The sequence below is a fragment of the Hyaena hyaena genome, unplaced genomic scaffold (genome assembly GCF_003009895.1).
Source record: "Hyaena hyaena isolate Hyena2069 unplaced genomic scaffold, ASM300989v1 scaffold_501, whole genome shotgun sequence".
Taxonomy (NCBI): domain Eukaryota; kingdom Metazoa; phylum Chordata; class Mammalia; order Carnivora; family Hyaenidae; genus Hyaena; species Hyaena hyaena.
In genome coordinates, this window is record NW_024081135.1 from 359,845 (window position 1) to 373,745 (window position 13,901).

At 42.2% G+C, this 13,901-nt stretch overlaps 1 protein-coding gene across 2 annotated transcripts in view; it reads left to right on the forward strand.

Moving 5' to 3' along the window:
- LMCD1 (LIM and cysteine rich domains 1) overlaps positions 1-13,901 on the forward strand; it is a 58,633-nt gene that overhangs the window by 293 nt on the left and 44,439 nt on the right. The window lies entirely within an intron of this gene.

Below are 13,901 nucleotides of genomic sequence, written 5' to 3' on the forward strand. Positions count from 1 at the left end.
AGGCACACACCCTAAGACTTACTCTTAAAAGCCATTGTGTAAAGTATTTGCAAAGAATCTTAGTTCTTTGGTGGTGCTAATTAAAATTTAAATAAAACTTTTTTTTTTTAAAGAGTAATTCTGTTCTCTGTAGGGAGAAAAAAAACCCTACCTCCCTGGGTTGAGGTGAAGGTTGGGGGGAAGGTAATATTTACTCACAAGGAATCTCCCCTTTTGCTTTCTGTCATCCTAATATTTTGTATTTTTTGCTCACACACACGTTTCTTTAGTTGGTGATGTTGGCAATGGCAGCAATTCCACCACTGGGGAACTAATTTCTGTCCCCAGGGTCTGCACGTTTCCCTTTCAGGAAGGGCTGGCCCAGAGCCCAGAAAGTCATGGGTGAATTACTGCAGGAGAGGCCCACAGCTGTGCCTGTAGCGCCAGCACGTACCTGCTACTTACCTGCATGCCATTGGGAGAGGGCACAGGTCAGAGACTTAGAGGGCAGGTGAGCTGGAAAGGAGCAGAGAGACAGACCGTCTAAGCCAGTGGAGAAAATGAAGCCCAGGGTTATAGAGCATTGATTGGTACCAGCAGGCAGGAAAGCCTTAGGCGCTGAAACCCTGGCCCTGCCCCCTTTGAGCTGTACTGCTTTTGACCAAGTCACTTTTCTGTGCCTCATTTTCCTTATCTCCAGTTTTGGGGATAATAAACCCTGCCTCCCTCCCAGCAGCAGTAACAGCAATGCTAAACTGTGGGTTCATCTCTCAAAGCAGTTATTTTTAAAGTCTTGCAGGGCAAAGTCCTCCTTAGACATTGGCTATTACCTGTGGAGTAGAATGAGAGGCCAAAAACCAAAACCAAACAAACAGAAAACCCCAAACCCATGTCCAAATCAAAATAAAAATGCAAGACACTTAGAGCCACAGCATTCATACATCTGATTTACTGCTGCACCATTACATAGCTGACCTGCCCCAGACTCCCACACACAGTCTAGCGGACCCTTCTGAATGTGTACACCAAGTCAGACGTAATCAGGGCATTTCTCTGGAATGTACCATGTCCCATCACATTTGCCAGACTATTTGGAGAATCAAGTCCTCTCTCCTTCTATGGAATTCTCATAATACTTTAGACCTTGGTAAGACACCTACTAATTCCTACCTAGTAGCGAGTCCTGCCTGCACTGCTCTTATTTCTTTACACATCTTTCTAAACTCCTTGAAGGCAAACCTTTCTGGCTCATCTCTGTTCCAACACAGCATACCATACACAGCAGGACTCAATAAACTACTAGGGAACCACTGAATATCCGCCCAGCTAAGACCATAGAGTTCGCGGACAGTACATTCTGTACATGAATGTTTTTTAACTTGTAGCACCTGGATATTTGTGTGTCTGAACCACCTCCCCAGATTCAGCTGAGGTAAAAAGTATAGGGCTAAAGGGGCAGAGTCCCAATGTCCTCTAGAAAGTCAGATGATTTGGGAGTGGTTTTACTACCCGTTGATTGACAGATCATGTCTGAAGAAAGGCAGAGTAGATGGAAACCCTCCTCCTTACTGAAAGCCAAAGCCACCGCTTGGAGGAAACCTTGTTTTTATTTTCCTTTGCATCGGAGAGTGTGATTATCCAGATTAGAGGTGGAACACGTTCTCCTTCTTGTCACCCCTCTAGTGCCAACTTCCTTGGCCTGCAAAGGGTTTATTTTCCATTTAGATCCAATTACAGGCTTAGAGAAAGAATGCAGTGGGTAGAGATGAAAGGGTGGTTTTTTTTTTTTTTTTAACCTCTTGAGACTGTGGCAATGAGGAGGATAATCACCACTATGTAGATTAACCAAAGTCTTCAACTCAAAAAGTCAAGGGAAGAGAAGAGAGTGGGGGAAGCAATTCTCTCTGCTGAACTTTATAATAGTGATTAAACACTGTCATACCAACAGCACGCTGAAAAGCTTTTATTGCATATTTACTCTTTAAGTCTGGAGCAGTGGGGGGTTTTATAACATTTGGCTTCAGGACACATGTAGACATTTTGAAACCATTTCCTAGACTCTGGGAGCTGCAAGGGACCTATTTACAAAATGAGAAATGGTTTAAAATGGCATACAAACTGTCTCTGCTGCCCTACCCCCAAGGGGAAGAGGGATACGAGGAATCCTTAGCAGCTGGAAAGTCGTAAAAAGGTCTTCAAGAGAACATAAAATCCAAAACCCGGAGTAGCTTTAAAGACTATCTAACCAGTCCCAGACAGAGTGGCTCACCGAGGGTCACATACCTAGTTAGTGGCAGACCTTAGAAACAGTTACCTGCCTCCTCTCATCTGAGCCAAGTTAAGTGCTCCCAGTGGCTACTCTTGAGCCATCATTTGTTTTTTTTCTACTGGGAAAGAGAAGGTTTCCTAGTACAGAGAGTTCCCTGAGTATAGTCAACATTCCTTGGTAATAAAGGGCCTTGAAGGCCAAATGCCATTTCTTTTGGTGGAATCAACCACTACTGAGGATTTATTCTGTTGTTTATTAAGCAAATGTAAGAATACTGGTACTGCTGTTCTTGTAACTAGATCCGGGTTCCTACCCGAACTCTACCACTTAATAGCTATGAGCTCTCTGGCAAGCAGATTAGCTTCTGAGTCTGTGCCCTTATGGGAAATTTGGAGAGATAATAGCAGCATCTACCTTCCTAAGGTATCTGTGGTCATTAAATGAGATAATACATATGACAGTCTCAGCACAGTAGCTCTCAAACAGAGTTAGCTGCTTATTATTATTACTATTATTATTATTATTGGCAATGTGTATTTCGATGGGCATGTGAATGCTGAAGGGAGTCTTTTGGTGGACGCTTTTCTTTATGACTATCCCATCTGAAGAGCAACTAATTTTCATTCAGCTGAACCAAAGCCAGTTGCTCAGTCTTGATAAGTTGAATGTTGCTCTTTTCTTCATTCTACCCCCACAGATACAAAATCTGCTTACAAGGAACAGAGATTACCAGTCATCCCACTCTGGAGCTGTAGAATTTTAGACCTGAAAAGGGACATGGAGCTCTTTTCACTTGTTAGACGAGGAAACTTCGCCCCAGAGGGGTCCAGCTCCTTATCTGAGATTGCTGAGAAAATGTGCTGAAACCCATAAGGCTCTGCAAGAATACAGGCCTACTGGCTGCCAAGGAGCCACTTGCAGGAATTTAGAAAGGACTAGAACAAAGAGATCTAAGGGCATGTTCACTGTTGACGGTACATATGCCAGTGGATTGACTCCAAAGGGTTCTATTTTTCACCCCTCAACACAGTGTCAGAGGAGCATTACATGATGGTTTTAAGTGCATTACCAGGTTCAGCTAGGCATCTCCCCACATCCTTCCCCGCATCCCCTCCCTCTTGGCTTTCCTCTCCTCCAGCTTCATCCTTCCTCTGTCCTCAGCCCTTCCTGCTTTCACCTCCAGTTCCTGCAGCGTGCAAAACCACTGGCACATTGCCTGAGTGAGCTGATCCAATGTAAACAAGGCTCCTCAAGAACTGTCGTTGGCTCCTTCAGTCTTAAAAATATACTAAACTGTCACTTAAAGATGTTAATAGCCAAGGAACTGGAGACATGCCCATAGGTGTATAAACAACTTGGCCCAAAAGAGAGACTTTTTAAAAAAGAAAGACAGAAAATATCCAAGGCCTCCTTAAAGGATCTCTGAAAACAGATGCTGAAGCCATTACTTTGTAAATTGCAGATGCTTGTCATCTTGTGCAGACCTGTACGAATATCTGGGGTTGGGGGCAGATGATTGACGTTTACCAGTGCATCCACCACCTGGGGTGACGGGAGGCAGGGAAAGGCTTAATCACAGACCATCTCTAGGCTTTGCACTCAGCCATCTAGGCTCCAAGACCTCCTCCTAGCCAGGACTTATGCACCATTCTATAAGCTGGACAGGGGGAAAGGACTTCGGTATTTACCTCTGAAGTTCTGTGGTTGTATCGTCTCTCCACATTAACTAGCCAAAGGTGACAAGGAAGCAAAAGAATAGGCTGAGTCCAGCAAAAGCTGGGGACCAGGAAGGAGGGACAGTGACACAGGCTCATGTGTGCATCTTTCTTTCCCACCGCCATGCCTGCCACTTCTGATGAGGCTAAGGTAAGGACAGAGAAGTGAAGGAATAATTCCTCCTACAGCCCAGTGGAGTCAGCAGGTCTCCAGAAGAGGCATTCAGTTTGACTTTGGAAGGAGAATCATTTTTGCTTTCCAACTTGCACATTCAAAATAGAGTGTGAATAATAAAGTGGAAATCTGTCACGATGAGCATACACCTTAGGAGTTCTTATCTTCCCAGGGCTCATCCAACACCATTTAACTATTTATTATGAGAAGTTTTCTGGCAGAGGTTGAGTCATTATAATAACTGCAGGCATTTCTTTACCAGGTGACATTGGACAGGCCACCTTTCCTAGGAAGTGACAGACCTTAGATGAGAATCAGTCTTCCTTTTCCTTCCAGTCCACTGACCTTTCCTGTACACCAGACTGTCTCCCAAATAGCAAATGATTATGGAAAAACAGGCCTAAAACCTTGTCCTACTGAAAGTAGGATTGAGGAACAGCTTTTCAGGACATCCAGAAGGAAGAGACAGCTGTTGTTCTTTAAGTGCCTTCCTTTGGAAGTACCACCCCACCCCCTCCCTTTCATTTGCTTTTGGGAAGAGGATTTGGCTGGCAGCTGCCGTGATCTTGCCAGGTGCAGGGCCACCAACCACTTCTGGAGGAGTTGCTCAAGATTATGATATTTCTTTAACTTCACACGGAATGTTCAGGGTGTTCTAAACCTATTCTTGGAGCTTCGTACATATCAATGGCATGGATCTGCAGAAGTTCTAGAAATGATTTCTATAAAGCTTTTATAGAAAGCATTACACAAGAAGTTGGGTCTCATTATGTGCACTGAGACTCTTTCAGTGGCCAAATTATACTTGGTATCTAAGCCTAAATATTTGATGCGGGTCTCACAAAAACAGAAATGGTAATACAGTTATGAGGTTTTGTCAAACTTCCAGATCAACTCTTCACTCATTGTCTGCTCTTTTATATGAGAAGCAAAAACCCTTTTACATTTTCTCTTAGAAGGGTCATATTTGGTCTTTTATTTGGAACATCATTTATTTGGACTCCTGTTCCCTAATGACTCTCCAGGAAGACTCCTCTGTTCTCTGCTAGCATAGACAAATTCGAGGAAAGACAAAAGAGAGGAAGGAAAGATATCTCTTGAGGCATGTTGGTGCTTGAAATTTTCTCACATCCCATTTAACCTTAAGGACCACCATGCAAAAATATGAATGTCCTTTCTACACATGAGTAAATTAAGTTTAAGTGATTATATAATGGCAGGTTAAGAACTCAAACCCAGTCTTCTCTGGTCCCAAACCTTAACCTCTTTCCACTCTAAGAAAAAATAAGAAGGCTTTCCTCAGAAGTTGCAGTCTGGTGCTGTGATTATCAGTGAGAGCTCTACTCAGAGATCAAAGTCTCTCTATACCTTAATAGTCTGATACAGGAATTACCCAGCATTTACCAAATGTTACCAGGCATTTGTACCTCTCTAGTTTCTCTTGGTCACTATACTGTCATCCACACCAAGTCAAAGCCATTTCCAGATATAGAACAAGGGCTTTCTAGATTTCTCCTGGTTCCTGGTTTTCTAGAAGTCTGATAGAACTCTCAAGGGAGTGGGGTGGTAGAGAGACAATCTAAGGAAGCATACAATAATATCCTAAAATGACTGAAGAAGCAGTGACCCTTGACCAAAAAATAAAAATAAAAATTAAAAAAATCCTAGAGATCCCAGTCCCAGAGCTTCCAGGAAATTCTAGCCTGGGGATAAGCTGGACCTCTGGTATGCCTAGTCAGCCTGACTCATGGTGTACCCAATAACATGTGAACCAGGACCAAGCAAAACACAGTCAAGCCCCCACTAGGACATGCTTTAAAAGGAAATAAGATTGCTGCAGGGGGCAAAAAGCAAAGGCTCCATTTGGCAAGGCACTGTTTGGAAGAACAAAGGAGTCTTGGGGTCCAGCCCATGGCGGCTGTTTCAAATCCACATGATATGTTTATGGATTTTTTGTTTCTCCTTGTGTTTTAAAACATTAGATTCTTTGTAAAATTAATCTTTGGAGAAAAATGCAAATGAATCACTTTTAAAAGAGCTGAACAGAATCTAGGGATCAGTTCCTCTGTGTTGCAGTTGGGACACAAGGGAGAAATAACATATCCAAAATTTACCTGAGACATAACCAAAAGATCCACTGATTCACAGCATCTTTTGTGAAAACAGGAGAAAAGGGGATCTTCTCTATTCTGTCGCTTCCATGCCCAGAGGACTCTAATTTCATGTCAAATTCATACCCTCAAACTTCAGAATGTCAAATGAACGTTTTGGCTATGAATTTAGCTTTGGCCACATAATTTAGAAGCCAACTGAGATGCGGTTAAACACACAGCCTTTGCAAGTATGGGGATCTAGATGTGACTCATGGTTCTGCCATTTGCTAGGTCTGCAGCCTCTGCCAAATTGCTTTTCCTCTCTGGACCTCTGGTTTCCTATTTGAGAAAGAGTTAACAATACTTCTATATCTAAACAATAGTTAATGAGATAAAGCACGAGAAGTGCCTGGATGCCTAGTAAGTGCTCAAAAAATATTTCCTCTTGCTGTTACTGGTATCCCCCCTCATCAGTACAGCACAGAAATCCCATAGGTAGTTAAACCAAGTTCAGCTTACCGACGTCATGTCACATGTGGCTTCTAAGATATCAGATTGCAGGACCTTCTCTTTGTAGCTAAACTTAGACTTAGCCATAAATACACTCAGGCTGCATCATATGCAAAATAGTGACAATGGCAACAATTTGCTTTGGGTATCTGGTTGCTACACTTCTAAATAAGAGCCTTCCCTTTGCCTGAGACCAGTCATTGGCCCCAGCCGTGTGATCTTGTACAGGGACTTCCTCTCACCAAGCCTCAGATGTCTTGCTTATAAATCAAGGTAATAGTCACTCATTTCTTCATTTAGCAAATATTTATTTAGCATCTGTCATGTGCCAGACACTGTGCTGAGAGCTGAATAAAATAAGTTTTGGTCCCTGCTATGTAAACTTGAGTCTGCTGAAATTCATTTCTCATAAAGGTAGGACAAAGGCCAAATAGCATTAGTGTTCTAGGATTCTGTGTGTGCCTTGACCATCTGTAGCACTCACACACATACACACGTGCACACACACATACCTACCTCTCTTCCTTTGCTACCCACGCTCGTATTTCCCAGCACTGCACACATCTGAGCCACAACCAACCCCAGCCATTGCTACAGTGCAACAGTGGAATGAGTATGATAATTCTACCAGTGACTGCATTCTAAACAGGGTATTTAGTGATGAGAAGTTTGAGGCCAGGGGGATACTGGCAGCTCTCAGGTACTATTGGTCACCAGCAGCACCTTCAGCTGCCTTGCAGATGTGGTAGAAGACAGATCGTCTGTGCTGGGCCTATGTCTGCAGATGCAGCCCAACACCCCAGGCTCTGTCCTTAGTGGTGTGGACGCCAGGGGCACCAAAGGACAGGGGCACGGAATGAGGTCCCTGGCTGACTAACACCCCTGTAACCTGCCCTTAAGAAGACAGCATCTATTTGGGCTGTATGACTAAGTGGCGTGTCCAGGTACTGATTCATGAGGCTGACTACCAAGGTGACTGGCCCGGCTGATCCACTGGCTCGAAGAACTGGAGGGAAAGTGGAGCCCAGCCTTGCCCTCATCCTGGAGGAGAGCCACCCACCTGCTGAGGCATTGCTGTGCTCCCTGCCCAACTCTGGCACTGAAGTCAGCTAGTGTCCTTGTTCAGAGGATCTGGCCCCAGTGTGGGGAGGGGTCAGCATCTTGGGGCTTATTGTAGAGGAAATCAAGGGAATTTTTTTAATCTTGTTACTGCTAACAAGAGGTTTTTAACCAGGAATCTGTGGATAGAATTGAGGGTATCAAAGAACGTAAATGAAGAAACACTGCATCCCAATATACCCAGCCTCTGTCTGAGTCAGCTTTTCCTTCAGTTATGATGGAAGGCAAAAGCCCAGACAGCTTAGCAGCTCCTGACTTGTCTTTTTAACCAAATAAAGCTATTGAACAAGATATTTACGTTAGAAAAAGATAGCTGGATATAGGCCCAATGCCCTTGATACCAATGGAAATCTGATACTTTCATATCCTATTACAGCTGAGATAGATGTCTAATGTACCACTTACACTTATCCCTGTTCTGGAATAACAATAAATCCACGCTGAGTCTTGTTAATAACTTAATAAAGCATGTATGTTTCTAATCACAGATCTGTTTATATATATTGATACTGTTTCAGTGATAATGGTTTCCTCTGTAATCCTATATATTTTATGCACTTAAAACATTCTAAGAAAGAATGCTTTCATGTTAGACAACCAAAAGAGCCCGAATATAGTAAGACCTCTGTCAAAATAAAACTTTAACAGTATTGTCTATACATATACACAAACGTGCATATATAGGGGTGCCTGGATGGCTCAGTCGATTTAAGTGTCTGACCCTTGGTTTCAGATCAGGTCATGATTTCACAGTTAGTGAGTTTGAGCAATCTGTGGGGCTTCGTGCTGACAGCATGAAGCCTGCTTGGGATTCTCTTTCTCCCTCCTTCTCTCTCTCTTTCCCTTCCCTGCTCTTGTGTGCTCCCTCTCAAAATAAACTTTTAAAAAAAGAATTAAGTTTATGCAAACATACATGCAATTATTATATGCCAGGGACTTAGCTGATAAATCGAAAAATAGAAGGAAAAGAGTCCCAGAAGCTAATGGTTTCAGAAAAGAAACAACCAGTCCGGCCATCAGAAAAAAGAATAGTGCCTGCAGACCTTGATCAGAAGTATGAGTATGGAACTGAGGGAGATCAGAAGAGGCAATACTTAACCCTACCTGGGAGGTCAGGGAAGGCTTACCCAGGAGGCGACATCTGAGCCGAGTGTTGAAAGACAAGGATAAATGAGCTGTTAGGACCGGGTCATGGTCCAGTCTTATGCTTTCCAAGTCTGGCACATATATTGTCCATCCTACCTGCCTTCTAACTTGGGGAATATCATCCATCTTGAATTGCAGAGAAATACATTCCCATGTATGCATCCATCCCTACATGTGCATCTTTTATTTTCTCATCTGAGAACATGCTCCTCTTGCCTCTCAACCAACATATTTCAGGTGATGAGGATAGCAGGCCCTGCCAAACATGCACATAGAAAGCTTTATGGCAGTGGCTTGAGACTCTCCCAGTTCCAGCAAAGGATTCAGCCAACTCACCCCCATCAAGTTTGAAGTTTTTCAGGAAGATTTAGATTCAGAGAACTGAGATTATGCAATACAAATGGGAAGAAAGGAACTCATACACACATACACACACACACACACTATGAAAATCATCACGCTGCACACGTGAGCAGAACATGAACAATCCAGAGCCCCAAAGGGAGCATTTTTGTGCCCCAAGTTTTATTCATCTTTAAACTCTGAAGCCATCAATGATCCTAGAGGAAAAGAAATCCCAAGTAGTACACCTTAATGAACTAAGAGAAAGAAAATTAGCCTTTTGAAATACAGGAATTTGGTTAATAAGATCAATTCCATCACAACAATTCCTTTTGTACGCTTCTTCAGATTTCTCACTTGGTCTGAAAATGTGGGTTCCTTGTTGCCATGTGTTAGACCAGGTGAGGCATCGAAATGAAAAACACATAGCATGGATGTCAAAATGCCACTGGGATGATTGTTCATGATTTTTGTCAGTTGTGTATGGTATGTAAAAGAAAAATCCCAGATGATTCCCTGCCAGGTATCTGGAAAATGAAATTATGGGCATCATCGCTGTGTTTGGACCTGCGAAGGAACTGAGAAGAGGCGAAGTTTGATGGAAAAGCTATGTTTCCTTGAGTCTTACCTCCTACACAGCCAGAGACCTGAACACTTATGGGGGGAGATACCCCATAATTAAGATTCATGGTACCTAGAATGGCTGTTGTCACCTGCCTCTATCTTCCCCTGGACCCAGCCCAGGACTGGGGCCATCACAAGGGAAATCATCATACATTTATTTTAATAATGCTTGTGGTGTATCTTTCAGCAACTACAATTAAGTTTTAAGAGGTCAAAAGGGCTTCAGCATTTCCCTAGGTCACCTTCCTTATTTAACAGACAAGGAAACAGATCTAGCAGGTTAGGTGATTTGCTCAAGGTCACAGAGCTAGTGAGTAGAAGAGCTAGGGTAAGAATTTGAGGTATCGTAGCATTTCAGGTTCAGAAAGACTTTTAAAACTTTATTTTGTTCAACTGTCTCATCCTTGACTTAAACATGAGATGAACTGAGAATACCACTAACAAGCACTGCCAACTTCTGAGGACACCTACTGAACTCCTCTACTTACTAGACAGCTCCTCCTTATTGTGAGCTAAAATCTTTCTTTCTGCAACTTCTTCCCACTGCTTGTTTCCCTAGCTCCTTGGTGTAAGGATGTGATGACCACTTTTTTCTAACATTCCTGGTCTGGTAACTGACCAAGTCCTACATGTTGTTCAAGATTAAGGTCAAAGCATCTGTTTCCTGGGTTCTAGCATTCTGGGGACCTAGTGTCAGCCTTAAGCTAAGTGAGGTGGCTGACAGACAGCCCCCACATTTTGTTTTGGGACAAGTTTGGTGACTTGTGCCACCTTCTCCATTTAAGCAGGATGTTTACCTCTCCTTAAAATTTCACCCAGTTGGGAAGGTCACTTCTATGCCACCAAACTATCATATTTCTTGGAGGATAGGTTTTAAAGAGGAAAAACCTGGCAAAAGAGGTAGGGATAGGCAACTCTAAAGTACTAAGAACTCCAAACCCATGTGCTAAATACTCATGAAAAATCAGCACTGGTCTACACACAGAGTACCTGATATGTAAAGGGTGAAAGGCGGGGGGAGGGGAGGAGATAATAAGAAATCAGAAAAGGCTAAGTAGAAAAAGAAGAAAACCTTGATAAACACAGGTAATATCTTTTTTAAAAGCTTTTAAAATTATTTGCAAAGTTGTCATAACTTATTACTATATGGAATGCTAGAACAGTAAGAAAGTAGTCTAAATTTTATATCCTCGTGACTTTTCCATCTGGAGAGAATACTCAAAATATAAATGTGAAGGGGTCACATGCCTAGGTGGCTCAGTCAGTTAAGTGTCCAACTGATGATCTCATCTCAGGTCTTGATCTCAGGGTTGTGAGTTCATGCCCCACACTGAGGTCCATGCTGGGCTGAAGCCTTCTTAAAAAAAAAAATGAAGGTTAGTCACCAAGAATAACTCGATTTCATTAAAAGATGCCACTAAGAAAGTGAAAGACAATTCACAAAGAAAATATTTCAGTACATATATCTGACAATGGGTTATATCCAGAATATATAAATAACTCCTTTAAATCAATTTTTAAAAGCATTCCAATTTTTTAAAAAAATAGGTGAAGATTTGAACAGGCATGTCACAGAAAAAAAATGTCTAAATGGCTAATAAGTGTAGGGAAAGGTATTCAACCTTATTACTTCTCAGAAAAACACAAAAGCGCAACGATACAGCATTACACACCCAGAAGAGTAGTAAAATTAAATACTGACAATAACAAGTGTTGACAAGGTTGTGGAGCAGCTAGAATTCATACGTTGCCAATGTAAAATAATACAACCATTTTGGGAAACTGGTAGAAGAATCTTGAGGGGATAGAAAGGAGAGAGAGCATGAGGGCAGAGGACACAAGACAGACATGGAATACAGTAGGTGAGACCAGGGTCCCTCAGTGGGATCCCCAACCATGTGGCTTAATCTAAAATCTTCTTACTCCTGGGCCAAGATCAGAACTGACAAGGTAGGAGTGGGGCCAGAGGCATGGGAGGGAGACTGGTGGATTTAGGAAGGATCTGGAGATGAAAAGGAAATGAAAGTGAGAGGGTTGGGGAAGGCACCATTCCAAACCAAACTCTGAGTTTTTAATGTCTGGTCCCAAGTTTTATTATCCTCCTGCAGGCTCAGCTGCAAAAGGATTGGCTTTGGGATGGTGGATGAGCCAAGCCTTGATTTGTTTCCTTTCTTCAAACAACTGACTTGAACTTTCATCTGATCCTTGAGGCCCCCTCTTTTTGGCTGGAGGTCTCTCAAGAACAAACTCCAGTGATCTCGCTGGTCTGGAGAGGCAGTTGGCTCAGTGCTCTGGACAACAGCAGTCATGTCTCAGGAGAGTTGGCCCTCCTGAGAGACGAGAGCAGAGGGACATCTGAAAATTGGCTGAAATTTAGTCCAAACCTCTCATAGCTCAGACCAATATCGATGTTAAGTTTCTAGTCCTTGATGAATATTTATACCAAAATAGGGCCAGTGGAAAAGTTCCATCTGTGTGGATTTTAAGAATTTTGCCTTCCCTCAGCCACGTTGACCAAACTCAGGAAAGCAATGGAATCATTGCCAAGTACATACTCTTTGAAGTACAAGAAATTCTGAGAAGGCCCTGGACCCATCATATTTCTTCTTATCCCCAAAACTTAGATTTGGCACTCCTTTGTTTAAAAAATTCTTAATATCTTCACCTCTTGGTGCTTTATAATTTTAGCCTAGCCCTTGACACCATGAACACTTTTTAAATTTTTTTTAAATTTATTTTTGAGAAAGAGACAGAGTATGAGCGGGGGAGGGGCAGAGAGAGACAGAGACAGAACCTGAAGCAGGTTCCAGCCTCTGAGCTGTCAGCACAGATCCCAGTGCAGGACTCAAAGTCACAAACCACAAGATCATGACCTGGGCAGAAGTTGGGCACTTAACCAACCGAGCCACCCAGCACCCCTGCTATGAACACTCTTTTCAAAGAGTGGATAAGTCTATTCAAAGTTTTGCTGGGTGAAACTGCTTTGCTGGTTGATATTTTTCCCATCTTACTAAAATCTGGACGGTCCAGTTAATACTTTAACTTACCTCTTTACTTTGCTAGTAGAGAAATGGCCCCAAAATTTCTCCTCAGTTTTATTAGTCACTCCATACTCCTCAGAACCAAAACCAAAAAATTTCATTAAGTTCTGCCCTTGATAGGAGGGATTAAATTAGAAGCTTTGCTCTTACACTAGGCATATCAAACATGGGCCATGTGCTAGGCTACATAGTTTTTTCCTAGTATTTACAGAAATATCATTTTATAGATGAGTAAACTAAGATTCAGAGAGATTAAATAAATTGCCTTGGTGTCATAGCTAGATGATGAATATAAATTAAATGTAGGAGATTCAATCCACAGCTCTCCCTCTGCCCTCTATGCCATTCTTATCTACATGTAACACGTTTACAGGGTTCCAAAAAGATGAGTCATGATACAGAATAGGACTCAGGCTCAGATCTTTTAAAAGTCAATAGTACTAGCTAGAATCTAATGATGTTGTTTCATATTTGTCATATTTTTATGCATACCTTCTATTTTATTTAAAAGAATTTTTAATGTTTTGTTTATTTTTGAGAGAAAGAGAGCAAGTCAGGGAGGGGCAGAGAGAGGAAGACACAGAAGCCAAAGCAGGCTCCAGGTTCTGAGCTGTCAGCAAAGAGCCTGATGCAAGGCTCGAACCCACGAACCGTGAAATCATGACCTGAGCCAAAGTTGGACACTCAATCAACTGAGCCACTGAAGCACCCCAGCTTACCTTCTATTTTTAAAGGGTTTTTTTTTCAAGAAATAAGTTTTTTTAAAGTAATTTGGTTAAAGAAATATTATAATCACCTAGATGGTATATTGAGGACAGAATTCATGAAGGAGGAACATAGGGTTTCATAAACATCTAATATTTGATTACCCCTGATCTCTACAGCACT